The sequence below is a fragment of the Thamnophis sirtalis genome, unplaced genomic scaffold, assembly GCF_051295495.1.
Source record: "Thamnophis sirtalis isolate CommonGarterSnake01/CBP01778 unplaced genomic scaffold, rThaSir2_p1.2 scaffold_3, whole genome shotgun sequence".
NCBI classification, from domain to species: domain Eukaryota; kingdom Metazoa; phylum Chordata; class Lepidosauria; order Squamata; family Natricidae; genus Thamnophis; species Thamnophis sirtalis.
In genome coordinates this window covers 47,350,532-47,376,720 of record NW_028261383.1, presented here as the reverse complement: position 1 = coordinate 47,376,720, position 26,189 = coordinate 47,350,532, and the positions used below count along the sequence as shown (strand labels likewise).

The 26,189-nt window shown below is 41.5% G+C and overlaps 1 protein-coding gene across 1 annotated transcript in view; it reads left to right on the top strand.

The window, feature by feature from the left end:
* The first annotated feature begins 13,201 nt into the window (after positions 1 to 13,201).
* Positions 13,202 to 26,189, top strand: part of TAFA4 (TAFA chemokine like family member 4) — a 187,356-nt gene continuing 174,368 nt past the window's right edge. Inside the window, exon 1 of the mRNA XM_087708856.1 lies at positions 13,202 to 13,714. The gene's annotated coding sequence lies outside the window, so the exon portion shown is untranslated. The remainder of the gene's footprint in view (positions 13,715 to 26,189) is intronic.

Sequence of the window (26,189 nt, the reverse complement as noted above, 5' to 3'; positions counted from 1 at the left end):
TGCAAAGAATCAGGACCATAGGCTAAGTTGCAGTTAAAAAGATGTATTGCTCAAGCCTATCCGCAGGTCAATTAACCTTCAGTACAAAATTGGTGCTAGATAAGGGTCAATGGAATTCAAGAGGGGTTGGACTTAAGACCTTTTGTGGGAATGTGATGACTCTAGGCTGATGACTTGCTTAACTCCAACTTCTCAGTTCTGCAGCTCTTCTCCTACAGGATTCCTGGTTCTAAAATGAGTGAATAATATGATCTTTTCTTGATGGCATTCAAATAATCCAATTTACCCTAAAAACAAAAATCAGTGGTGATACTTAAAGAAAACTGAATAGAAGGCTCATCCTTAGACATTCTTTTTAAAGCTGAGCTTTATTTATAAAAAAAAATCTGTCCATTGTTTTCTGCTTTTGAGAGACATTTTCTTTCTATCACTGTTTAGGTTCCCTAAATAATGTTTATGGAAAAGTCAACAACAAAACATCTTCATTCATTGCTGGGCCCAGACCTAGCCCTCTTGGGAATCTGGAATGTCTTTGTTCTGTTACCGAGCTACCATCAAGTCAGAAGCAATACACAGGTGAGTTCTTATAACAAAGGCATATTTAAAAACAGTGCATCTCAGGATTGGAGATCACACCTGCCTCAGAGAAAGGGCTGGATTTTATGCAGGAATAACCTGAAGGCATGAGGGGAAATGACAGTGAAGGAGAAAATGGCAGTCACTGGGCAAACATTATTTAAGCAGTACTGAGAGAATAGCAAGCAATAACACCAGTAACCAATAGTAATCTGTTGTGGCCCAGCAGGAGCCGTTGGAGCTGCAAACAGACTCCGACAGCGAAGGGCCTTATGAGTCAGCTCTGGAAGAGGTGGAGGATCCTGGACAGGGTTCTGACTCCGAGCAGGGCGCAGAAAGGCTGGTTGGCCACCAGGAGGCACCTGAGGCATGGAGCAGCGGTGAGAGCTGAAGGGAGTGTGCTCATGATGTCAGGCCTTGGAGTAGTGATGAGGAGACAAGGGAGGTGGTCCTGGATGCCAGGCAACGCCAGGCAGATCGACGAAGAAAACAGCTATGCAGTTACAAAAGATAATTGGACTCAGCTGGTTGTAATTAGGCTCCTCTCAAGATTGTATTTAAGGAGGGACTCAGGGAGGAGTCTGATTTGCAGGATTCAACTTCATAACGCTGGAGAAGTTGTTATCTGTCTATGTCGAAGTCTGAGTTGCTGGCAAGGTTCTTATCTATTTGTTTATGCTTGGGCTTTCAGCCACTGAAGTTTATGTTTCCTGTTAATTAAAGTGCTGTGAAATTCCAGTTAAGCTTGCCTCGGCATTTGTTACTGGATGGAGGAGGGGGTCAGAACAGTAATCGAATAGCAGCTTTGGTGGTGAAAACAAGCCCTGCTCTGTTCAAGCCATCCCCTCTGCTTTTGAGAATTTTGGATAACCTGGGAAAGAGGAGATTGACACATCTACCTTAGTTTTGGGAGTCAAGAATTCAGCAGGACAAGGAGGAAAAGGAAAAGGAGATCTGAAGAGCAAGGCTGATCTGGAGTAGCTGATCAGGATAAATTGGCAGACTCCTCCAGGTTACAATCACCAACTCAGGGCAGCTTGTGCTTCTGAGGTTTAAGAGGGCAACAAACCAGGAGGGCTGAATTTATCACTTTCCTGGAGATGTGACTACAAATCCAACTGAGTCAAGGATCTTGACAGGCCCCTGCCACCTTGTGGTCACATTGATTAGGCCAACATCCTGTCCATTAAGAAGACATGGAAAATATAACCATTTGCAAAGATCCAAAGTGATTTCAATTCTCAATTAGAGAGTCAGAAAAGAGCTTCTTAGTAAGGGTTTAATATAATATGCACTCAATTGAGGGCAGCTAGGGAATGCAGAATCATCCCTTCACACAGATGAAATTTACAAGAGGCTTCCAAGTTCTGAGTATCTTACAAATATGTTATCTTTTTACATCTACTTTCAAGGTGATCAGCTTTGATGTAATTTGTAATCCAATCAGCCTTTCAACAGGTTGTCTTCTTTCTTTTTCTCTCTCTACAATGGCATTTTTATTCTTTCAGAAAGCATTAAATCAGAGCAACAGCTCCGTTTCTCTGGTGGGAGTGGAAGAGGGGATTCCCAATAAATCCCATGTTATGAAGACATTTCTTGCTATAAAACTATTATTGGGCTTTCAGAATTGAGAGATTACCCATCAGGTGGGGGAAATGCAGGGGTGGGATTCAGCTGGTTCGGGCCGGTTTGGGCGAACCAAATGTTAATTTGGCATCTGGTTCTCTGAAGTGGTTGTTGCCCTGCCCACTGCTTCCTCCCTGGATCTCCACATGGCCCGTTCATCATGCCAGGTAAGTGCAGGACCTGCGCGGAGGCTCAGGGAGGATAAAAAAATGGGTCTCCCAGAAGTCCAGAAAGAGTCCCGTTTGCAGCCTCCGGAGCCCAGGGGAGGCTGTTTTCGCTCTCCTGGAGGCTCAGGGAAAGCCTCCAGAGCCTGGGAAGGGTGAAAACGCCCTCCGCCCGTGCCGTGGTGCAGGAGACTGAGTAGGCCACACCCACCATGGCCACACCCACCCAGCAACCAAGCAGAGAACCAGATGCTAACATTTTTCAATCTCACCCCTGGGGAAATCCTTTACAACTCTCTTTAAAAAAGGACTACTACTACCACTTTTGCAAAGATCAAACTTTTACGTGAAAAGCAACAAAGGTTGCCTAACCCTGAAGGTGGTGGTGGTGGCAGTGTTGGTGTATCTTCATTTTTTTATATTAAAAAAGACTCTTCTACATTCCTTTGCTAATACAGGTAGTCCTGGACTTACAACAGTTCATTTAGCGACCGTTCAAAGTTATGATGACAGTGGAAAAAGTGACTTATGACCATTTTTCAGTAACAATCTTTGCAGCATCCCCATGATCATGTGATCAGAATTCAGATGGGTGGTGACTGGTTCATTCTTGTGCAGTGTCCTGGAGCCCCTTCTGTGACCTTCTGACAAATAAAATCAATGGGGAAGCCAGATTCACTTAACCATCAGATTACTAACTTATCAACTGCAGTGATTCACTTAACAACTGTGACAAGAAATGCCATAAAATGGGGCAAAACTCACTTTAAAAATGTCTCACTTAATAACATAAAGTTTGGGCTCAATTCTGGTCGTACGCCGAGGACAACCTGTTATATCAGTATGGGAGCTCTCCTCTATTATGCAGCGACTTCTGAATATCATTGTCTCTGCACAACTGTATGTGCCCCCTTAATCAATGTTGCAGGCTCTGGTGATCCATTTCCAGAAGGAGTTGCAAGATAGAGATTACCTGGACTACAACACAAATGCATCTAGGAGGCCTTTTTAAAGTTGATGGACAAAAAGGCCTTCCACCATAATAACCTCCTGCAAAGCAAAGCCATCTGCTCCTTCTCAAAATTCCATTAAGGATTTTGAACAGAATTCTCACCTCTTTATTTTTGTTTGTTCCTGTTAAAATTCATTTGACTTCACAGTGGAGCATATTACAAGGCAGCAAACAGATTGGCATGGTGCTATTTTTGGAATTTTAAATTAGGTTTGGAACTTTTGGACAAAAGCATGTTGAACAGGTTCAGAGTGCCCTATCTTCGGCACCGAATAATCATGGCCCACACTCCTATGCTTAAAATTAGTAGTAAAGTTAGAGATGAGGTTTCTCACCGAGCTCTAAGCTCTTTCGTTTTTATTACAAGTGCTGAATAATAACAATAATAACAATAATAAAACAAATGTTCAAACGGGTATCATAATCAAGGTTTCCATGACTGCAGCAAACTGGGTAAATCAAATAATTTGTTAGACTTCGTTATCTGTCATCCTAATTGCAGCGTGCAAAGATGGAGCACTTGTTATAAGCCTATAAAAAGGATTTGCTCTAAAATCACCATTCTGCAACCTGATGTTTCCGAAGCTGTTGCTGGTTGACTGAAAATGATGGGAATTGTAGTATCAGATTTGTGAAGGACAGTGTGGCTTGTTATGGATGAAATTAGTTTGTCCATTATGTATTTTTATATTATAGACAAAAAGACCCAGGAGTAAAGATAGGATGTGGTGGCTCAGTTGCTGAGCTTGTCGATCTGAAAGGTTGGCAGTTCAGCGGTTCGAATCCCTAGTGCCATGTAATGGAGTAAACTCCTGTTACTTGTCCCAGCTTCTGCCAACCTAGCAGTTTGAAAGCATGTAAAATATAAATAGAAAAATAGGAACCACCTTTGGTAGGAAGATAATAGTGCTCTGTGTGTCTTCAGCATTTTGTCATGCCGGCCCCATGACCACAGAGACAGTGCTGGTCCTTTGGCTGGAAATGAGCAATGCCCCCTAGAGTCAGGAACAACTAGCACATATGTGCCAGGGGAACCTTTACCTTTACATTCAAAGATGCTGAAGCAACTGGATATCTTTCGGTCTGGAAAAGACAGGAGCCAGAAGACAAAGGATTGTTTTCTAAACATTTGAAGGGTTGCAAGATGGCCTATTTGTGTTTTATTTTTTTTAATCCATTCCAGTGTTAGCTGTGATTCGAGTTTCAGTCTTGTGAAATTTGATTTGTGACTTTAATGTTTTACTTTTACTATCTACGCCAGCACTACAGACACATCCACATGTGCAAGAGTCCTGATAACAATTCAACATTCCTGGAACTGAATGATGTAGTGAATGCAAGTAACATTGGAAAAGATGCACTTAAAAATCATTGGGCAGCTGAGTAGATAATATTGACATAGCGTCTGGACCACGGTATTAAGAATGCTGAATTATCTAATCCTGGCCCATTACTCCACGACTCAAGTACCCTGTGGTTTGAATTGTCTGTGACCCCTATTTTAATTTAAAGTACACATGACTGCAAGTGACAGAAGATCAAATATGGACGGAAGTCTGCTGTTTTTAAAGTTTCAGCAGCCAAAGCACACATTTCCAGGCGGTTCCAGGGGTGGTGTGTGAGGCAGCAGAACTGTGTAGATCTGTTCTGACCTAGGCTTCCCCAAAAAGCACGAGGCAGAGTTCTAGTCCTGACAAAACCCCTTTTATTAAACAAATGTGAATCCTTCTCATTCACATTCAGCAAGACCTGCAAACAGTCTTTCAAAGGAATATTTATGACTACAGACCTTATCTATCTTGGAAAGCTGCCATGTAAATATTTTCCAAAGGAGGTGCTGTGCAAGGAAAGACTGGGCAGAGAGTCTCTGAGATTCACAAACAGATCTTCACACTCCTGAAAGGAATCTAACGACTGAATGAACTGTTTCCTGCAAAAATCCACTCCCCTTTTATTTCCTATGGAGGGGCCTATCACCTTCTACTTGTGACTTTGCTCCCAAGTCTACCCTGATTTCTGAGTTGTTCTTTTCTTCTGGCAGCTCTACACAGGCGCACACTGGGAACAGGCTCTAGCTGTTCCTCTGCCTCACTGCTGTCAAGCTCCGTAGGCACCTGATCATTGCCATATGGCTTTGGCTCTATCTCTGCCGCCAACGCAGAGCCTCGTCCGAGCCATCCCCAGCCTCCAGGACTGGCCCATGCTCCTCCCCAACCTCCTCACTTTCTGATTCTGCTGCCAGCTCTGCTGGCTGCTGGCAGGCCACAAAATCTCTAAGGGGTCATCTAAATAAAACAAGCCTGCAGAATGAAGCATTGCCCTGTTTTCAATAAGCAGAAGCGAAACAGACATCCCACTTTGCTTGGTAACAACAGTCTTGTTACTGAGCAGCTCCTACTTGTGAGGTGGATCGCTTGAGACAGAATGGCCCCTTCTAGTATATTATTTCACGGTACACATACCTCCAGGAAGGAAAGTGCCTCATCTAGGTGGATGATTCACAATCTGAATGTTCTTTTCAGCCAGAACAGTCACAATGTCCTCCCAAGTGAGCTATTACTGTTACGATATGCAAAAAGTCATCTTCCCACGAAGTACTGAAAATTATTTTAGCATTTGGAATTAAGAGAGCATTTTCTTTCCAGCTGACCAGCTTAGGAATTACCACAATTCCATGTCCGGTGACACCTCTTTGTAGCCCAGCAGAACTGACCCATATGAAAAAGTTTGGCAGCAATCTACCGGTAGTAGATCATTTATAACCTTCTCTGTTCAGTGGCTAAAACGTTAGCTTTGTTACATATTGACAATCAGCATGGGAGTTTCCACCAGGGTCCTCTGTTCCAGCGGGAACAGTATTCAAATCTGATTGGTCGAAGGGTCTGACAGCTCCCTATAAAAGGGCTGCTGCCAGACACTATACATAATTGTTACTTAATAAAGAGCTGTTGTTGCTGAAGCCTGAGTCTGCCTCATCCATTCACCCGCTTCACAAGCTTCATCTCATGGTGGTAATATCCCCAATGTTTCTTGTTTCTGGTCCACAATGCTGCCTAAGCTAATTGTGTGTGAAAACTCCACCCAGAGTTCCTCTGTGGTAAGGTGGAGGGCCAATAAATTTTAGAAATAAATAAACAGCACTTAGCAATAGCATTTCAGACTTATATATCACTTAACAGTGCTTTACAGCCCTCTCTAAGCAGTCTATAAAGTCAGTGTATTGCCACCAACAATCCAGGTCCTCATTTTACTGATCTTGGAAGGATGGAAGCCTGAGTCAATCTTGAGCTTGTCAGGATTGAACTCTTGGCAGTGGGCGGAGTTAACCTGCGATACTGCATTCTAACCACTGTGCCATCTTGGCTCTTACAATAAATACATAAACAAATAAAACTGCTCTTTCAAAATAATAACTAATGACAAACATGCTTGAAACTGAAATACATGCTGTTTATTAAAACAGAATCTTATTTTCAGAATTATAAAATGAAGTTCTTACTATTCATTTCCAATTTAATTAATAAAATCACACCTAGCATTTTTGAAGAGCTAATTTTTTTCCCCACTAAGATTTCTTATTTTGCTCATGCAGATAAACTTGTCTGATCTTGATAACCAACTGGTGTTAGTTCCATTTTTTTGCAATTGGATTTTGTGATGGAAAACTGTTAAAATACAACAATAAAAAATCACAATAGATTACTATACTTAGTAGACTACTACTATATTTAAGACAAAGTGATCAATTGCTTATTGGATTTGTTATAACAAGAGTGAACTTGTGGGAAACTAATTAGAACAGGTCGTGGGGAAACACATTTTTAAATGTGTTGTGTAGCTGAGTAACAATCAGGGAGAAATGGATATCAGTGCTTGATTGGAATGTGATCAGGAATGGAAAGATGAGGACATTAATTAGCCTTTGTTGTATATATATATAATTTCTACGTGCACAAATATGGGCACGATGTTTAAAAGGCTTGTAGCATACCAAAATATATGCAATATGTTTAAACATGCAATAAAATAGGTTCACCTAAAATAGAGAATTACTACAGACCAAATCCAGTTCAGCTATTTTTTTTTCTCACAATCATATATACATTTGAACAATTTACAGTAAAGACATAAGGTATCTGCTACACCTTTTAAGATCTCAAATACATTTGGGTCAGTTTTTGTTTGAAGAATTAAACTCCCCCTCTCAAAGAAGAGTATCAACATGTTTGCCCCATTCGCTTTGCTGACACTGTGACTTTCTATGTCGCTAAACCTGCATAAAACGTAGACTACAAAAGGCTTATTTTTGTTTAAGGAGCATAATTTCCCATAAGCATCTCATCCTTCCAGATAGTAATCCCTGAACAAGACAGGTGACTTCATTTCATTCTTTCTTGAGCAATGGAATCAGGCTTCTCATTGATATTCAGCCACAGTGATCCTCATTTATGAAATATTTTGATTAGTGTGTAAACTGTTTATAATAAGCAAGGAATGGAGAAAGGTCTGCTGTATGTATGCATGTATGTATGTATCAGGGGTGGGTTGCTAATCCCGTTCCAACTGGTTCGGTTGGAACGGGGCTGGCGGCGTCCTCGTGCACGCGTGCAGTTCACGAATGCGTCTTAGCGCCTGCGCGATGCTCCAGCTGCTCGCGGAGACTCGCGCAGGTGCTGTATGTGCCATCCAGCTGCTCGCAGAGAATCGCGCAGGCGCTATATGTGCCATGCGCCTGCATGGAAGCGCAGAAGCCTTCAAAGACCGGTAAGGAGCACAGGCGGGCGGGTTGGCCCTTCGCCGTTCCCGGAAGTTACTTACTTCCGGGTTCACCGACCAACCGGTTCGCGGGGACCACACACACACACACACACAGTACTATATATAGTAAAAGGAAGGACTACAGGTAATCTTCAACTTACAATCACTTATTTAGTGACTGAAGTTACAAAGGCATTGAAAAAAACTGGCTTTTGATCCATCTTTGCAGAATCCCCACATAATCGAAATCCATCTGTTTGGCTACCAGCATGTATTTGCCATGGTTGCAGTGTTCTGGGGTCATGTGATTGCCGTTTATGACTTTCCTAGTCAGTTTCCAACAAGCAAAGTCAAAGGAGGAAACCAGATTCATTTAACAACCATATGATTCCTTTAACAACTGTAGCAGTTCACTTAAGCATGGCAAAAAAAAGGTCGTAAAATTGGGTGCAACTCAGTTAACATTCGATTTGCATAGCAATGTAAATTCTGGTTCCTAATTGAGGTTGTAAGATAAGGACTATTATCAGTATGCATTTTTGCATGCTAGGAATACTTAGCACTTATAAAATAGTAATGCTATGAGAATGAAATATGCCAATTTGAGAAGAAAACAAGTGTGGCAAAAGTAGTTTTAATCATTCCAGGAAAAAAAACAGAAAACAAAAATCTTCACTTTCAGATTGATCTTAGATAATTAGGAAGTATGTGGAAGTAGACTATTCCCTATATAGTTATGAATTCAACATTGGAAATTGAAATAATTGGCCATGTTGACACCTTTGAGGATTATCTTGACCAAAAATATCATTCCAAAGACACTTCCGGTACAATCGGTTGAATGGAGAAATTAAGAGTGCAAAAATAGATGCAACTAATACAAATCTTTAGGCTTTCCAAAAGTTCTCAATGGCTGAGTTAACCACCACAAGTGGAAATGGAGGGGATGATAAGAGAGGAACCTGTGCAGAATTGGTATTCAGCCAGTTCTAACAGGTTCATGAGAATCGGTAGCGAAAATTTTGAGTAGTTTGGAGAACCGGCAAATAGGCTGGCCCCACCCCGCTGCCTCCCAGGTGATCTTCTTTTGTTGCCCTGAACAGGAAAACAGAGCTGGAAAGCAGGTTAGTGGGGTGGGGAGGGAATGGGGATTTTGTAGTAACCTTCCCAATGGTGCAATTCATTTTTTTTTACTACCGATTCTGTGGGTGTGGTTTGGTGGGCATGGCAGGGGAAGGATACTGCAAAATCCCAATTCCCTCCCCACTCCTGGGGAAAAGATATTGTAAAATCTCCATTCCCACCCCAATCTGGGGCCAGCCAGAGTATTTGTTGATTCTCCGAACTACGGTACTCAAAATTTCTGCTACTGGTTCTCCAGAACTTGTCAGAACCTGCTGAATTTCACTCCTGAACCTTCCCCCAGGAGTGGGGAGGGAATGGGGATTTTGCAGTATCCTTCCCCTGCCATACCCACAAAGCCACACCATGCTCACAAAGCAGAACTGGCAATAATTTTTTTTGACTCCCACCACTGAACCTGTGGAATTAATCTGCAAGGCTGATCAAATTCTGGCCAGTGGTACCCTAAAGAAACATAAAAAGAAGGCTGGAAGGCTAAATTGTTTCAACTTTAAGAATGAATAGAAACTACAGGAAATTTTTTTTATTCTTTTGAGTTAGATGTACTTGACGAAAACAACTGATAAGCCATTATTTCTCAACCCTGGCAACTTTTATTATATGTGGATTACAACCAGGGATGAAATTCAGAAGGTTCTGGAGAACCGGTAGCGGAAATTGTGAGTGATTTGGAGAATTGGCAAATACCACCTCTGGCTGGCCCCAGAGTTGAATGGGAATGGAAGTTTTGCAAAATCCTTCCCCCAGGAGTTGGGACGGAATGAGGATTTTGCAGTATCCTTCCCCTGCCATGCCCACCAAGCCACGGCCACATAACCAGTAGTAAAAAAAATTGAATTTCACTACTGATTACAACTCGCAGAATTTCCCAGTCAGCATGCTGACTGAGGAATTCTGGGAGTTGAAGTCCATACATCTTAAAGATGTCAGGGTTGAGAAACACTGGATTAGCAAATAAAATATTATGAAGGATTTTTAGATGACTGCCTTATTTTTTTCAGACATGTCTTCAATTGCCTTGGCTGCTGAATTGATTGTGATATATTATATTGTTATTGCTTATAGTGGTAATTCTCCAAGAGCAGTTTTAATCTTCGCAACAAAGGAAATACATAAGCAGTAGGCTCTCAATATTTATTTATTTAATGATTTTCAGGAATACTCATGTCAGAACAATGATTCGGAGCAGTTACTTCTACTCTTATTCATAGTTTTCTATGAATCAACGTCTTGATTTGTTCCTTTTTTCAGCTTTTTGAGTGGAGACAGGATATAAATTTTTAAAAAATGCAAGGTTCAATTAAATCTGAATAGAGGTGTAGTATATCTGTGGTTTTCTACAACATGTGTAAACTTCTATAAAATATTATTTTATCTCCCTTTCCACCACTACAACGCTATAGAGTACTGCACACCAAGACAACTATACACAAGAACAGTTTCTCCCGCCCCCCAAGCCATCACTCTGCTAAACAAATAATTCCCTCACCACTGTCAAACCATTCACTAAGGCTGCATTTCTATTACTATTAGTCTTCTCATAGTTCCTATCGCCCATCTCCCCCCACTTATGACTGCAAGACTGTAACTTTGTTGCTTGTATCCTTACAGTTTATATTGATATTGTTTCCTGATTGCTTATTTGTACCCTATGACTATCATTAAGTGTTGTACCTTATGATTCTTGATGAATGTCTGCAATTGTTCCATGCAATTACTCTGAGAAAAACTTTGCTTAGGAATCAGAGCAATTAGGTTGAACCAAGTGAAGAGTGAGCTTAGGAATTATCACTTCTCTAAGGTGGAGAGATTTCTAACAGCAACTAACAATCACTAACAACCAATAACTAACAGCCACTAACAGAACTCCAGTGCTGGAGTTTTCCTCACAGCTGAAAGCAGGGATTCCATGGTCCATAGCCCTTTTTAAAAACTGATTATGATCAAAGATATTAGGGTAAGTCCTGCAGGAACAAAGCATCACCTGCAGATCATTTAATTAAGTTCTTCCTTGCAATGTGTTCTTTTTCTCAGGAAGTGACACATGGATGTTCCTTTGGGGTTTCAGCATTAAGCACCGAGGTAAGAAATGGGGCTACAATCCTATATACTACACCTGTCTTAAATAAATACTCTTGAAGCCCACACAACTTCCTATGTTTGAGTAACAACTCCAAGCTAACAACATCAAGCTTAACTTTGCTTTCATTCAAAGTGCTTGAAGGGGGAGGAGGAGAAATCACTTAACTGCAGTGATTCACTTAACAATTGTGGCAAGAGAGGCCGAAAAATGGGACAAAATTCACTTACAAATGTCTCACTTAGGAAGAGAAATATTGGGCTACATTGTGGCTATAAGTCGAGGATTACTTGGTAGTTTTGTTTTGCACTTGGAAGAGTGGCAAAAAATGGAAGAGATACGCCTGCTTCACAACTGGCCGGCACAGGACAGCCTCAACTCCAAGATCTCTAGCTAGATAAAGTGCAACTCAATGTTCAACCAACAAAAGTGCATAGTCAAGGCTACGGTTTTCCCAGTTGCAATGTATGGCTGTGAAAGTTGCATCATAAGAAAGGCTGAGTACCAAGGAATTGAGGCCTTTGAAGTATGGTGCTGGAGAAGACTTCCGTGAATCCTTTGGACTGCAAGGTGACCAAACCAGTCAGTCCTAGAGATCAACCCTGACTACTCTTTAGAAGGCCAGATCCTGAAGATGAAACTTGGCCATCTAATGAGAAGGAAGGACTCACTGGAGAAGAGCCCAATGCTGGGAAAGATTGAGGGCAAAAGAAGAAGGGGACGGGAGAGAATGAGGCGGCTGGATGGACTCACTGAAGCAGTAGGCGTGAGCTTAAATGGACTCCAGAGGATGGTAGTGGACCGGAAGGCCTGGAGGAACCTTGTCCATGGGGTCGTGATGGGTTGGACACAACTTCGCAACTAACAACTGAAGGATCAGAGGATGGAATGTATGTACAGATGAGGCCCTGGGGATTAGAAGGGCCACATGTGGAGATAGGACCCAGGTATGGATGGAATGGACATGAGAGTGAGGAATATGAATGCTGATAAAACATGTTCTCTTGTCTTCATTTCTTTGCCTTGACAATTAAGAGCTTTGCTCCTTTCCTGTCTCTCTCACTGAAGAGGGAGGGGAAGAATGGGGTGTGTGTGTTGCTGCATCAGACAAAAGTTTTAAACTGCTTCTACTTTTCTCTGCAGGAGGGGGGTCACGGGGGAGCTGCCTCAGATAAAACTATTTGTTCTTTTATTCTGCTCTGCAATGGGGGAGGGGGGTGCACATGAACATCAAGATAGAAGTTAGCACTTTAAAACCCTAGCTAGGATATTATGAACAAGAATAGCTCACATAAGAAAAACGGGTGACATGCTATTTAGCTATTTAACATAACAAGCATAAGGGTTTAGGGGGGGCTGAAATCCAAATAACCAATCAATATTATCTGTTATGCATGCATTATTAGGAGAAGGGCAAAGGGTTGAATGCCACCATCTCTTGACTATAAAAACTGCTGTAAGATCCTAATCTTGGCCCTTGGTTAGCTTTTCAAACCGGGTCCTTATATCTTGATACCAAAATAAAAGTATAATTCTGTATCACACCTTGTGTCTGTGACTTATCGGCTTCGACACCAAGTAAGAGCCCAGTTTTGGGGACAACCCAACAACAAACTCAACGTTCAGCCTTTGTGACAAGGCTCTCCAGCAGGCGGGAAGCGCTCCATCGCGTCTCCGGGAGAAATCAGAATTCCCTCCTTCGACCTTAGCTCGAACTGGGCACGGGGGATAGTGACGTGCACCAGAGAGGGGGAGGAGTGGGGGGGAGGAGGAGAGAGAAAGCAAACAAGCCTTCACTTTGAGGCGGAGAAGAAACGCCAGAGCCTGGGAAAAGAGGCGGGCAGCTCCTCCTGTCGCCCAATCAGGGCCGCCCGACCCGGGGAGCTTTGAAAGAAGCTCAAGCGAGCGCTCGTGGTCTTCTTGCCGGCTTTCCAAACGGAGCCGGTGGCTGCTCGGCTTCTGCTATCCTGTCAGTGGTCGCAGATTCTCGTCGTGGTGGAACTTTTCCTCCTGCTCTTTCTCCCCGTTCGACCCTATTGCTGTTTCCCTCCTTTCTCCTTCTGGCTTTCACTTCTTCCGACGACGAAGACCGCGAACGGATCTCTTGTCCCCCGGGCTCCATCCAATTCCCTTCGCCCCCGGGGTTCAGCTTTGTTTTTGATCCTGCTCTTTTTCCCAGCCGCGAACGCCAAAGTAACACCAAAGATTCCTTGGCGCCACCGAAGCTTTACCGTGGGGCGGGGGTGGGGGGCGTAATAAAGGCAAGGGCGTCTTTGAATTGAGCCTTGCTGCTGTTTGGCGCCAGTCTCCTGCGAGGCGGCTGCATCCTGAGCATCCCTCCGAAACGCGCTCCAGGTAAGGATCGTGGGCACGCGCGCCGCTTTCTCTCCTTCCTGCGAGCGGGCGGGGGAAAGTCCTGCAAACGGGGTGTATAATATCAGTGGCGCCGGTGCAGTCGTTAAGTTGCGTGCTGGTGTTTCACCTCCTACATAAAGTACTTGCGAGTCTCCGTGGGTGACATTGACCCTCTTTCCATCGCTTCTTTCCATCGATCGGGCGGGTTTGGAATCCACTGCTGCTAGCAATCGAGCGCTGCTTCTCATTCTGTTCCGGAGATAGCCAGGTCCAGTCAAAGGGCGGGCTGTGCTCGGTTTGCGGGGGAAGAAACAGCTGCGGCGAGAGGAAGAAGCGCTAGCGGGCGGCAGAGTAAGGAGTTTGCAAACCTTGGGAGCTTTGGGAGCAGAGCCGTTCCTCCTTTCCCCTTAGGGACCCGGAGAACTTGAGCCGAGCAACTTGGAGAGCTCGCTGCTCCGGGAGCGATGGGAGAAGACCTTCGGGAGCCCGGTGGGTGTCATTTCCCACGCGCTTAGTTTGGAGAAATAGCCTATGCCCCCCTGGATGTACAGGTTGTCTTGGGCTTACGACCATAATGGAGCCCGATCTTTCTGTTGTTAAATGAGTCATTGAGAAGTGGGTTTAGCCTTCCTTGCCACCGTTGTTAAGGGCATCGCTGCAGTTGATAAATGAGTCACCCGGTTATTAAGTGAATCCGGCTTCCTCCATTGACTTAGCTCCTCAGATGTCGCAAAAGGGGATCACATGACCTTGGGGGGGCATAGCAACGGTCATAAATACGAACCAGTTGCCAAGGGTCTGAATTTTGATTACGGGGACAGCTGCCAAGGTCATAACTGTGAAAAACGGCCAGGAGTCCCATTTTTTCAAGCGCCTTGTCAGTTTGAACGGTCGCTAAATGAACTGTTGTAAATCGAGGACTGGCTTTGTGGCGATATGACCCCTCTCAAGGTTGCTGGGAGTTTTCCTTCCACCTCAGGCTTTACTTTAACATAGGGCTGTCTAGACCCCCCCACCCCTTTCTCCATAGTTCGACTGGGGAAGGAAGCTGCGGTCACTCGTAGTCCAGCGTATCGGGAGAGTGAAGGCTGGCGGACAGCCCATTGCCGGCGCTTCTACTCCAGAGGCTTCAGCCTTACGGAGTTCCAGCAAACTTCGCTCCAAGACTGGAGGGAAGGGAGCGGCCTGCAAGACGGTAGTGTCTGACGCCGGAAGAAACCCAGGCACCGGCTTGGAAAGCGGGGGGCCTGAAACGCTGTTCGGCTGGCGGGGACGAGGAGCGAACAGCAAAGCCTCGGCCGCCCGTTTGCTCCTGTGCCCAGGAGAGCCTTTGTTTCTCGAACATGTGATCGGGCTAACGGTGCCGCCCAGACGCAGCCTGCTCGCCTCTCTTCGGGTGACTCCTCGTTCTCTTTGGGTGGTTGCAGCGGTGTTTATCCCGAGGCGGGCTTGCTCAGCCAACGAATTTGATTGAAAAGCAGCACCGAGTAGGTTGGGGGAGAGGGAAAGATCGAGGAGTCACTGCGCCCTATCCTAGTAACTGCGCCCTATCCTGCGTTCAAAGGGCATGTGAGAGCAAAAAGGTCAGTCCCTCCTCCTGGCAAGTCAGGAGCTTCCTTTCCACCTGTTCTCTCCTAGACTCACCTCTTAACCCGTTTTGGCGAGGTGCCTTGGCGTGCAGAGGTGAAGAGTGGTCGGGGACGTTGGTGTTCATGGCTGGTGGGCATGGATCTCCTGCCCCCCTCTTCCATCTCTGTTTCAGCAAGCCGCTCGCTTTTGCTTGCTTCCATTCCGTACACCCTGAACCTGGTTGGAAGGAGCTATGCAGAAGGAGACGCTCCCCCCCCCCCAGGCCGTGACATAAACCAAGCTAGGTAGATGAGATTTCTGGCGTGGGTGGAGTGGGTTGTCCACAGCAAAACAAAGCCTTAGCTTGCTTCATCTATAGAGGCTCCTAATAGGATACGGAGGATCCTTCCTTTTGTTGGAAGACAAAGAAACTGGGGAAGTTTTGGTTCATTTATTCCCCGCTGCAAAAGAATAATTAGTTTTCTAAGTTCTACTGTACAGCTTCTGAAGTTTTATATTCCTGTCACAACTGGGGAAGGAGTGGCTTTGCTGATGAAATACAGCCATAATGTTTTGTGTTCTTGTGATATTGGTGGACTTTCCTCACAAGCTGCATCTACAACTTTACGGTGACAGTAACATCCTACAGAAGAACATTTTTTGTTCAGGTGCAACTGCATACTGTGTGACATGCATTGATTGAATTCTGTGGGTGTTTCTTCCAAGTAATGTGGTAGATTATTAAGGAATGGAATGTTAGGAACATAATCTTGAGAAATGCAGACCTTTATAAAGGCAATGTAATATAAAAATACTTACGAATATACAACCTTCTCTTGATCACATCTTTGCTTCTGCACTCTAGTATCAACATTGCAGCATCAACTTCAATATAATTAATATTTATTGACTTTTTCAGAATGGGTTTGGAATGTACCAAGGCTTGAACTAGGATAACTACCAGTATTTAATAATTCCATGCAGTTTTCTAGGCAACATTTTCAGAAGTGGTTGTTAATTGCCTCCTTCCTAGGGCAGAGAGAGGGGGAGGGAGGCAGAGGGAGAGGACTGGTCCAAGATTACCCAGCTGTCTTTGTCTCTAAAGCAGGACTGAATCTTGGAGTTCCCTCAGTTTTTACCCTGATGCCTTAACTACTGGACCAAAGTGACTACCTAAAAGGGAACATAAACAGATTTGGTTGTGAAAGCATTTCTATCCCTTAAAGCTTCAATTAGTAATTCCTGGACTGTTTAGGTAATCACTTGAAATAAGCACCAAAAACACATCCAATTTTAATCCCATGTGCTACAAACACTGATATTTGCAGTATACCAGACAGTATATTCTAAGATACGTGTTTAATAATTGCATGCATACCTTTGCATAGACATGTTTCCAAATTGTTTTGACACATTCTCCCCCCCCCCCTAAACAAGTTGCATTTACACAGCTGGCATTCATTTTCTGCATATTTTGAAAGGGCTATTTGAAGGAAAGCACCCTAAATTCATAGTTTTTAATTGTAGTGCTCTACTGAGTAAGCGTGATTTTTCATAGTAAGTAATCTAAATCTCATATTATTTGGCAGAAGTAAACAGCTCTGTCACCCTGCCCACTAAACAATAGCAATATGTCTATTGTGATAACTTAAAGCAAAAAATGATAATGAACTGTGAAGATAGTCTGTTCCAAAGAGACCATCTGGCTGTTTGCAGGCAGTCTGCTGCTTCTATGGAAAATTATTAACAACTCACTGTATCACTGAAATATCCATATCTATATATTTAGAGTTTGGAATATTTTCATGACCTGGTTATCTTGTTAAATATGTCATCTCTTGAAAATGTTGAATCAGGTGTTTTTTGATTATGTGTAGCATCTATATGTATCTGCTCAGATGCCTTACAAGTGTGAACATACTATGTTAAGCCATTCCTCCTCCAACTATAACATGGTTAGTTTCTATTTTATCATAATTTATTGAATAAGATGAAACAAATTACATGATGATTTAACATGGTACAGAAACCCAGCCACTGAGCTCAATAAAGCTTACTCACATTAAGGGTACATAATATTCACAACCTTGCTATTTATCAAAATCCTATGGAAAACTTTAAATTTTCCTGGAAGGAAATTCTGGAAAGAGGAAGAAAAAAAGCTTTTGTAACTGTGGACTTTCCTGGTGACCACATACTGTTTTATGCCAAACTCCCTTAATGTTTCAACAGGTTATTGAAGTATGTTAGTAGCTTAGCAATACTCTCTCCACGTTAACACTTAGAAGAATATTTTTGCTTGTAGGCTGCCTGAGAGGATGCCTAATAGATGCTGAAACTTCACTTAATAGAAATCAAGTCTGTGCTTACATTATTAATAAGAGAAAACGGACCGTCCTCTGTTAGAAATGCGCTGTGTCATAATCAAAGCGAACTCAAACACGAGGTTTTTTTAATCCAGTCATTTTTGGCGTTACTAGACCTGGGATGCAAAGATCTTGATCCCACTAGAAATGGCAGCAAGAACAAGGATTTTTGCTGCTAATTGGTCATCCAGATTTTTGTATCCCACAGTAGTTCCTAGCCATTTCAGCTTTGCTCTTAAGAACCTAAAGGATTTTTATATGTGTGCATATGTATCTATATGCCTGTAGATTCCCATAGCAGTTTTTAAGAACCTTGCTTAAAGCAGAAAATTGGGATTGCTTCCTGAAGAAAGACATGTTCAATTGCACCGAGTGTGTTTAGGTTTCCCCTTACTATTAAAACTCTTAAATGTCTCATTTCTCAATGTGTTTGCCTGAATGTTACCATTAATTTTGGAATCCTTGTTCCTTGGAGTTAAATGTGCAGGAAAGAGAGAGGTGCTGTTTTTGTCATGCTACCCTGAATGTTAAGTGCCAACCCCAGGAAGGTTTAATTCATTTGAGTTTGATGCTTCTCAGTGAAGGCCATGTTTAAGTAGCAAAATCAGTACTGCATCTATTGCTTTGACCTGGATCTGTCTTTTTGCCTCATTGATTATCATTATTTTACATTTGTACATTAACTCATTTGGGATATGAATACCTCTAAGGAAAGCAAGTTGATGTGATCAAATACAGGTAGTCCTCAACTTACAACGACAATTGAACCCAACATTTATGTTGTTAAGTGAGAAATTTGTTTAATTGAATTTTGCTCCATTTTTACGACTTGGAATCACTGCAGCTGTTAATTAGTAACACGGTCCTTAAGTGAATCTGGCTTCCCCATTGGTTTTGCTTGTCAGAAGGTCGCAAAAGGGGAATCACATGAGTCGGGGATACTGCAAACGTCATAAATGTGAGTCAGTTGTTAAGGATCGGAATGTAAATCACGTGGCCATGGGGATGCTGCAATGGTCATGTGTGAAAAATGGTCATGTTACTTTTTAAAGTGCTGTTGTAACTGTGAATGGTCATTAAATGAACTGTTGTAAGTCGAGGATAGCCTGTATTTCACTTTCCTGGCAAGTATGCTGTAAATGTTAATGGTATTTTTGTTATTGTGACTTGTACATTGACCATCTTTAATAATGCTTGGCTTTGTTTACCTGCCCAGCCCAGCTCTATTTTTCAGATACCATATTTTTCAGTGTATAAGACACACCGGAGTATAAGATGCACCAAGATTTTGAAGAGGCAAATTAAAAAAAAAGTTTTTGCACTCTGCAGACCTCCCAAAAATGGTTGGTTTTTTGTGAAAACGGGCCCGTTTCCCCCCCAAAAGGCATGAATAGCCTTTAGGAGGCTTGTAGAGTGCTATTGCGAAAATGGCCCTGTTTTTTTGTCAAAAAAAGGGCATGCATAGCCTTTAGGAAGCTTTCAGAGTGCTCCTTGGGGCTGAGGGGGGCAAAAGTGAGCATAAAATGGCTCATTTTTTGCTCATTTCTGCCCTCCCCAGCCCCTAGGAGCACTCTGAAAGCCTCCTAAAGGCTATACATGGCCATTTTGGTGAAGGAGGCGGTGTTTCAGGAGGCAAAAAATTCTGTATTCAGTGTATAAGACGCACCTAGATTTTCAGCCTATTTTTTGAAGGAAAAAGATGCGTCTTATAATCCAAAAATATGGTAATTAAATTGTATCTGTGCTGGTTGATTCTTCTACCTGATGTAAACCTTCATGTGGTCCATCAAGGGCAATGAAGAGCAGCACCACTGATGATACTTTAGACCAGCGTCCCCTAAGCCACTGTCCTTCAGTTGTGCTTTTTCCTTGAGAGTGGTGGTGTCCCTTCGGACTATCAGAAAAAATAGGAGAGTAGGTGCTGAGGAAAAGCCAGAACAACTTGGGTAGTGATTAAGGTACTGAACTAGAAACTAGGAGACTTGTGAATTCTGGTTTTCCCTTCAGTACAAACTCTGGCCAGGTGATTTGGGACAAATCTCAATCAGCCTGCCCAACCAACTCAATGGTTGTGGGCAAAATAGAAAGTGGTAGCATTATATCCTCTATTTGGGAGCTATATAGGTAATAAAAGTGGAATATAAACCTAATATATAACATTTAGAGTTGCTTTATTGGTGAGATGGGCAGCATATAAATTTAACAAAATAAATACTTTGTGACTAAACCAGGCCATTTGTAAGGTAAAGATAAAGATTCCCATCGCACATATGTGCTAGTTGTTCCCGACTCTAGGGGGCGGTGCTCATCTCTGTTTCAAAACCGAAGAGCCAGTGCTGTCCGAAGACGTCTCTGTGGTCATGTGGCTGGCATGACTAAACGCTGAAGGCGCACGGAATGCTGTAACATTCCCATCAAAGGGGGTCCCTATTTTTCTACTTGCATTTTTTATGTGTTTTCGAACTGCTAGATTGCCAGAAGCTGAGACAAGTAACAGGAGCTCACTCCGTTACGTGGTGCTAGGGATTCGAACTTGTACATTATGCAATAAAAGCTGGATTTGGGAGTATTCATAGCCTAATCTTTTTACCAAGCCACCAGGGTAGAATATATGAAACTTTTTTTTTTGTGCTATCGTAGGGGTAGGGCCTTCAAATGTTTTGGGCATCAGCTTCCATTATCTAGCTAATATGGCCAGTGATGTGGGATTATGGAAGCTATAGTTCTAATATTTGCAGACATGAATAAAACCTACCAGAGATTGAAGTTGCCTACTCTAGTCTTTGCATACAAAATATGTGAGGCCATTAGATTTGTTTAATCCAATTAAGAAAAGTATTTTCCTTGGCAGCTTGCATGGATGAAACAAACTCTGTAGAAAAGGGTGGCCAGTGAATTCCTTGATTTAATTTATTTGTACTTGTGTATATTAGATTTATATGAAGAAAACAATCACGTTGATTACAGAAAATAGGAACTGTAGTTCAACACATCAGCAATTAGGCAAGGTTAAGTACTGGAGCAAGGAATCACCGAGTTGGAAGAGGCCATTAAAACTACTGAGGACTAAATGTGTGCCTATAAAAATCCGGACTTAAAACATTAAAAGATGGAGAGCATGCCCATTTCCCTTTGTGACTGATACTGCTGTCAGAGTCTCGTATTGTCTAGAGATTTGCTCTGTATTCCAGAAGAATCTACCTTCCTATAGTTTAAATCTATGATTCAGCCTTCCTCTGTGTAGCACCTACTCTGAAGTGTTATCATTTGCCCTTGATCTTTCTTGTGCCCTCCAGTCATTATTGGACCAGCTTCCCAGATCCTTCGGCAGATATCAAGAAAGCTAAAAGTCCACTTAATTTAAAGTTCTCTTGCGAATCCCATCAATTGTCTTAACAGAAAGTATTAGATAAAAATAAAGGCATTTTTGTCATCTACCTGTAAATGCATGAATGACCTCATTGCTTGGATCTTTTTTTGTTAACTTCTTTAAAATTAACTTTTGTTAACTTCAACTGACAGAAGATCCAATATTATGATTTCAGAATTGGCTTTGGTTTTTTTTTATACTGCATCTAATTGTTAATATCTATGATGATCAGTTAAGAATGAAAAGTGCAGCTTAGAAACTTGAGAGGGAAGACTAAATATAAGAACTAATAATTGTATTAGTTTTCTTGGAAGAAATATCCATGTGGTTCAGTTCCAAGCTGGGAGAAGGACACTGGAAACCTGGAGGCTGCTTGGAAAGATGGTTTAATGATGGAGCAGAACCACCAGCAGTCCTGGGTTCTGGGCAGCTGACCACATGGAGTTGAGAGTGAGGGGTTTTTATACCTTCTCTTGGGACTTTGAACTTGAGCTTCCTGTTCCTGTGCAAGAACATGTATTCTATTGAATGTTGTCAGACTCCAATGGGGCTATGTAAGGGTCATGGCTTGTCTGAGCTAAGTTTGGTTGAAGTTTGGAGGGTGATGCAATGTCCTTAGGAGATTATGCAATGTGGGGAGCTCTGTTGCTAGATGGTAGTGGGTTAATCCTATTACATTCTGAAGGCTCATGTCTTAATCCCATCACCCTGGATCTGAAGGTCTTTTGTTTTGTAGATAGGCTGGCTCAATCATTCTCAATGGGCACAAAATATCTGCGGGTGGGGTGGGTGGGGGAGGGAGATAGAGTTTGCTTTCTATCTTTTAAGAAAAACATGTTTCCCTACTTCTCCCTTTGGGAAATGTAAGTCTGCCTTTTTAAATATTTCCTAAAATATTTCATTCTTCTAGGAGAGGGGTGCTAACATTACACAGTTTGCATCTATGACAAAATAGGTACGAAAAAGCAGTTGGAATTTTGTAAACAGTAGAATGATAACAAATGTGACAAATCCTTTCCTGGTTATTTCAGTAGTTATAGAAGAGCAAGGTTACTTGTCCTGCAAACCATGAGTAGGCTGGATTTTATTTATTGGTAATTTTATAGGTAAATTGCCTTCGTTAGTTTGTATTCCTAATTTCTTCTAGCAGGAGGTAATTTGGTCATTAACCTGAGATTCACAGTTTTTTTTTTTTTTTTTAAAAACCATGTACTCTCTGTGAAGTCAGACCCAATCTGTACTTTTCTTCTCCTCCCCTGCTCCCTGCTGGTTTCAAAATGTATGAAGGGACCCAGTGTGGCTAGCGGAATGGGATGGAGCATATACAGCCAGTCCTTGAGTCTAAGGATAAAGAAAGGTTCATTTAAAACTACAGAGAGAAACCAGAAGCATTAACATTAGAAAGAAAAATGGCTCCTATTGGAGATTTATTATCTTGATTTATACGTACATTTCTTATTCCTAATGTCATGTCCATATCATAACAGCTTAAAGCCATATCTGTCTTCCATTTATTTTTTTTGAGAGAGAACATGACATGTCATATTTCTTACAAAATCGAGACACCACAACACTCAAGTGGAGCACAGAATGACACGCTGATCTTTTAGGTCTCCAGAATGATTTACCAGGTATAATTGTAAAGCGGCAAGTAACAATGAAATACAGGTAGTCGTCCTCAACTTACGACCCACAATTGAGTTCAGTATTTCCATTGCTGAGCAAGAGAGTTGTTAATTGAGGTTTGCCCTATTTTATGACCTTTATTGCCATAGTTGCTAAGTGAATCACTGCAGTTGTTAAGTTAGTAACACAGTTGTTAAGTGGATCTGACTTCCCCATTAACTTTGCTTGTCTGAAGGTTCAAAAGGTGATCATATGACCTTGGGATTCTGCAACCATCATAAATACATGCCAGTTGCCAAGAGTTCAAATTTTGATCATGTGATCATGAGGATACTTCAACATTGGTAATATAAAAACTGGTCATAAGTAACTTTCTTCAGTGCCATTGTAATTTTGACCCATTATTAAACAAATGGTTGCCGTCATCCAACTTTTATCCCTATTCACTCATCGTTGTAGACAACAATGCAATCCCATTAATTCATCAAAGGTTCAAAATTAGCCATCTTATTACTGGTGTTATGGTTCCTCCTTTTTTTCCTGCTATCTTATCCTATTAATATTTGAACACTATCCTTCAAGTTATCTCTCTGTCTTCTCTCTTCCTTCCCAGCAACAGTGACTTCCTAGTTTATTTATTTATGTCCTACCATTATTATGTTTATTAATAACTCAAGGTGATGAATAGTTCCCTCCTTTCTGTTTGTGTTGGGTTCTTCTTTTTTTAAATTTATTTATAAAAATACACTTCTTGGGAGAAAGGAAGACAATAGGACAACTGGAAAACTTTTATTTTTTGATTGCTCAATGCAGTATATTTTATATTATTCACTTTAACATAAAATGGTTAGAAAATAATTTAAAAATTGGCCATGAGTGGATCATAAAAAGCTGTGGACTGTAAGAGATGTAAAAGTTTTTTAGGCTGAGAACCACAGTTCTTTGAATGATATATAAAAGCTTCAAAGTGCCAGATCAGCAAGTACAAAGAATTGGGCAGACAGCAAAATACTGAATGTGTTTGAATTGAATTTAAATATAATTAAACTAAGAGTTAGTTTACTATTGACTTTCTAAGCACATAATGATTACTCCCTTTTGTCACTTAGTACATGACAAACTCCTGATGTCTTTTGCAGGATTTCTGGGACTGTCATCAAAGACTCTCATGAGCCTATTGGCCTGGGGTTTCAAGTTATATATTCCATTTACAAGAAAAAGAAGAAGCTTATTTTATCCATCTGACTCTTAGCAGTAGATGGATAGGTGCCCAAGCACACACTAAGAGAAGGGAAAATTGGAATTAATAATATTTTGGGGGAAAAAGATTATGTAGATAATTGCAAATGAGCAGAACCTTTGCAAAATGAAATCCATTTTTCCCCTTTTCTTTATTTTGGGCAGAGGGAGCTAATATGCTATAACCAAACAGACATACAGTAAGCACAGTAGGAGACCACATTTCAATTGGCCTCTCACTGCTGCTACAATGAACATAATATATTAATAATGTGATTGATTTAAGATTTACCTGTTTTAAAAGGATATGCAATGGCTGTGAGTGATCCTACAGCTCACTGTAGCGGAACAATGAGAATATCCCAGCAGGGTAAGTTGCTAATACCACACACAGAAATTAATTCTGCTTGCTTCAAGCATTAAATAATTAGAGACAGTCATCAGGCTAACTTCATCAGTGCTTCTAAAAAGAAGAAAAATGAAAAAGGGGTTTTGTTCCCTTATCTCATCTAGCATTCATAGTGATAAAATTCAAAAACTCTCTGTGATTTGCTCCAATGAATTTCCACATTTACAATAAGAAATGTTAGCCTGCCAACTTCTAGTTTTGGCCTATCTCCAAGGGTTGACAAACACTTGCTTTCTTGGAACTTGTATTTTAAAGCTTACTGTCTCTCCAGAACTTCAATTGAGCACATGCACAAACATTTTTTTAATGGAGAGTGTGTGTGTGTGCATCACCTCATCTGCATTCTCTGCTTCTAGGTGCCCCTGACCTTCAGAGGATATCAATAGATGAAGCCGTGAAAAGGAAGGAGTTGTGATCCTTTTTTCTCCAACCTCCGTAATCTCAAAAATAACATACAGCACACAATACTCATCCATATATATTCCTTCTATATAAATATATATTTTTTGTATAGTGACAGACTGGTTAGGTGCTCTGTAAGTTTGGTTGAAGTGGGATACAATAGCTGTCCAATAATTCCATAAATTTCCATAACTGAGGTTAGATTTGAACCTGAGATCTCATCCCTAATTCAATACCCTAACCACTGTACTGTTCTTGTTACCTCTGAGCTTGGATGAAATTTATAGTCTAAGAATTCATTTGCATTTGTGTTTGGTTTAGCTCTCCAGTTTAACAGCACAATGCTTTGCCAACACCAGGAGCTTTGTACTTGGGAATAGTGATTTGAACGAATCGTCTTACAGATTCCCCCCCCTCCCTAAATAAAAATCACACATCAATTCCAAAATGGAATTTTTCATTGCACAAACAGGTGCGCAGTTTACAAATCTGTTGGTACATCTTCCCATGTTTCCAGACTCAAATCAGTACGGATTTGGAAAATCCTGCACAAAGAAGTAAACATTTAGGAAAGCTGAGCAGATTCAAAAAAATATTTAGGAAAGATATCACAGCTGTAGTCTTTTGATAGCTTCTTTATTCTTAAAGACAATTCTTATAAAATTTGACAGAACTGACTAATTACTAAGCGCACACAATATTGATATATGGATTGGATTTTTATTGATCTGCACATCAACGAATTATCACATAGAATATACTTCCTGGCTTAAGGAAGTATTTTGGTGAGAATAAAGAACCTTTTCAATACTTTGCTTGATGCTATTCTCTGAAATGTTGCGCAAAATCCCCTATATGAATTGAGACAAAATTCCAGGAAGGAAGCATGATGCTGTAGTGAAAAGTCATCTTCCATGAAGAGAACCTTTGATTTTTCAGTTATAGAGGCAAATGAATAGATAAGGAAGTAGTAGAAGAGCAGACTTTACAGAGCCTGCAATGTTAGAGGGGAAAAAAAATGCAAGAAAAGAATTGTAAGGCAGAAGAACTCTTTAACAAATATAAGGAGGAGGGATTAAATTTAGTAGGTCAGTATATCTAATTGCTTGGAGATGTTTTGTTTGAGATTGGTTACATTATACTAGCTAAAAGAACATTTAATTGCACTACATTTTACAGCTTTGTCCTCTTCCACATTTTATTCAATTTCTCCATGAAACCTCTTGATGAGTTCAGAGGGGGAGAGACTCAGTTGTATATCTCTACCCTACACTCAGTGTAAGATTGTGGTGCAATCCTAATTCAGTGTTTAAGGACCGTTCAAGAGAAAGGCAAGTCTGGATTCAACCAAGCAAGGTAGAGTTGTTCGAGGACTGTTCTATTTAAAAATAGTTGTGGAATCTGTTTGTGCGTGGTGTGTGTGTATGTCTTTCTAGACTTAAGGCTCCTGCTACAGAAAAAGAGCAGGTAAAACATGATTGGGACAGGCTTCAC